The sequence below is a fragment of the Euleptes europaea genome, chromosome 16 (genome assembly GCF_029931775.1).
Source record: "Euleptes europaea isolate rEulEur1 chromosome 16, rEulEur1.hap1, whole genome shotgun sequence".
Classification (NCBI taxonomy): Eukaryota; Metazoa; Chordata; class Lepidosauria; order Squamata; family Sphaerodactylidae; genus Euleptes; species Euleptes europaea.
The window spans coordinates 15,642,062-15,645,223 of NC_079327.1; positions in this window are offsets into that span (position 1 = coordinate 15,642,062).

Here is a 3,162-nt window from a genome sequence, read left to right on the forward strand (position 1 = left end):
ACATGATATTAAAATAAGATACATAACTGCAGTCAATATAAATAAAAGTCACTCATCCCTTGAGTTCAACCCAGGCTCGCCTAGTCTTCATATCTCGCCATCCAAATTTGGCCACTTTAAAGGTTATCTCCATGTTCTTATCTGAGAGCATGTTAGAAAGGCGGATTGCTTTGCATATGGGTATGTGTACGGAGCAACCATTCTGACCATTTGCTCTAGTTGCACAGCGCACATTTTCAATTAACCTTTTTGTCTTAGAGTTGGTGATTATTTTATCTTGCTACTTTAGACTTTACAGCAGGTAGACACACGTTGCAATTGCTGATGCGCACAAGGGGGGGAGAAAGGTGCTGTGTTGGTGCTCTTCCCTGCCGCCCCCTCGAAGGCCCCCGCCAGTGGCAGAGGCACCGAGCCTGGCCCGGGGGATGACAGCGGGGACGGCGAGGTCAACTGCAATGAGGCCGGGCCTCCAGGCTCCAGCAGCAGCTCCTCCTCGCCGCCGCCCTCCTCCTCGTCCCCCTCAGGCGGCTCCCAAAAGTCCAGCTCCAGGCCACCGTGGCAGCTGTCGTCCTCCGGGCTGGGCTCGGTGCTGCTGCCGCTGGCAGAGGCCTTCGAGGGGGGCAGCAGGGAAGAGCGCCAACACAGAACCTTACCCCCACCACCACATGCGCATGCGTGGGGCCCAGCATGGCTGAAGGCTTCGTGCCTCACGCAGGCACACCCGCAGCTGGCTTCTTCCTCTTCCCCCCTCCCTTGCCGCCCAACAGCTGACAGGCAGAGAGAGGATGTTTAAAGGGCGCTGCAGTGTTCCTGCACGCTGCGGCTTCTGGAACAGTTTCGGGGAGAGCCGTGCTGGTCCGCGTTTCAATGGATGGGCCCTGGAGTTCCCGGGAGTCACTGAAAATGTCCTTGCAGGCCGTTTACGGCCTGGGGACCTGAGGTTCCCCATCCCTGATTTAGTAGTATAACCTATATTTAGAGAGTATTATTTTGGAATTTGCTGCGATTCTTTGATATGAACTTTGATTTATAGCATGTGTTTTTGCAGGATTTATATAAGCATATACAAGGCAGTACATCACTGAGTTGTGGTCATTGCATGCCCATCTGTGTTAGATTTTTTTTGTAACTTTTGTTTGTACACAGAGGTGTCATACTTTTGCTAACCTCCAGGTACTAGCTATCCTATATCTCCTGCTATTACAACTGATCTCCAGCCGATAGAGATCAGTTTGCCTGGAGAAAATGACTGCTTTGGCAATTGGACTCTATGGCACTGAAGTCCCTCCCCTCCCCAAACCCTAATGATGACGATGACGATGATAACAACAACACCAACAAATTTTATTTATACCCCGCCCTGCCCTGGTGAGTCAGGCTCAGGGCAGTCAACATCATGTAGGTACACATGGTAGAAATACGAAACTTAAAATAATCTAAAACAATCTAAACCTATAGGTAAGAAGGTAGAAATATCTACCCAAAAAGCCTGGGAAGCTTTTCATTTCTCAAAGTTTAAGATGATTTCTGAATATTTTTCTTCTCTTGGAATGGACTTTGTAAGGCAGCAGCTCACATCTAGGCAGGCACTGGTGGGGCCAGCAGGAAAAGGGTGAAGCAAAACCATCCAGATGGCATCCTGATCCACTGAAACCAATTGACCCTAGAATCGTTTGTCGGCAGCTGCCCTAACTAATCAACTGGCTGCCTGAGCCACTGAACCAAACTGGAAACCAGAGACGGCCAAGCACACCAGTTCTCAATGCATCTGCCCTGTGCCAGAACCGAACGCAAAACGATTTTGCCGACTTCCCGCCAGCATCGGGGAGTATATCTTGATCGATAACGACCTACAGGGATTGTACTTTTGCTTTGTACTTTTCTTCCATTCTCCCTATAGTCTCATTTTACTCAAGCATGGTGTTATTGCATCCCAATAGGAAGGCCCGCTTTAACAAAAGCATTTTCATCAACTGGAAGCCTGCAAGCCAAAGAAACAGCTGGCAAAATGAAACCTATAGGAGAAATTCAGCATCCCATTCCCTTGCCACGGCCCTCTTAGGATTGTCGGGACAGTGCGGCAGTCACGGTAGAAGCATCAGCCAGCAGAATTATCCATTCTATGAAACTTTTAAAGGCACACAAACCATCACGCGTAGATCTGGCTCCCTGACCCAGGCCCCAAATCCTCAGGCCTCTGTCTCTTCCACCTGCCTTTCCTTCATGGCCCTCTAGCACATGCTATGGCTTACTCTGCCCTTTCCCTTCAGCCAGCCTTCTTCCCGGCTCTTTGTCCTTTCGGTTTCCTAGCTGTTGGGAGATTTTCCCAGTCAGTTGTCTTTAATTAGCCTGCCATACACAGCTGCTCTTTCTGAAGGCCCTTGAGAGGTTTTCATCCCAACCAAACTGGGGTTGCAGAAGTTGTAGTATAAATATTTTGTTGCTCTCGGCTGTGTCCCCCTAACCCCGAGCAGCTGGAGAGGCCGTTGACATTCTGTAATGTCACCCTAGCTCAATCAGCGTCAAGAGGAGATGAAATATCCACGAGGAATGCCTTTGAATACATTCTTGAATGTTAGTTTAAAAATGATTTTCCACCTAAAGTTTTTCCGTTCTTGTAGACCAGTAGCACCTTAAAGACCAACGTATCTCTAGGGTATACACTTTTAAGAATTAAAGCTTCCTTCGTCAGATACCTTAGAGAGCTTGGACTCTCAAAACCTTGTGTGTGTGTGTAAAGTGCTGTCAAGTCGCAGCTGACTTATGGCGACCCCTTTTTGGGGTTTTCATGGCAAGAGACTAACAGAGGTGGTTTGCCAGTGCCTTCCTCTGCACAGCAACCCTGGTATTCCTTGGTGGTCTCCCATCCAGGGCCGACCCTGCTTAGCTTCTGAGATCTGACGAGATCAGGCTAGCCTGGGCCACCCAGGTCAAGGCTCAAAACCTTATACCCTGGAAATTGTGTTGGTCACTAAGGGGCTACTGGACTTGAACCTTGCTCTTTTACTGCAGACCAACACAGCTACCCACTTGAAACTATCAATTATTATAATTCCCCCTTGTTGTTACTTGCATATCTATGAAGGTCATGAAGGTGGTGTCAGAACATAAGAACATAAGAAAGGCCATGTGTCATGGCCCAGCCGGGGCATAGGTCCAGCA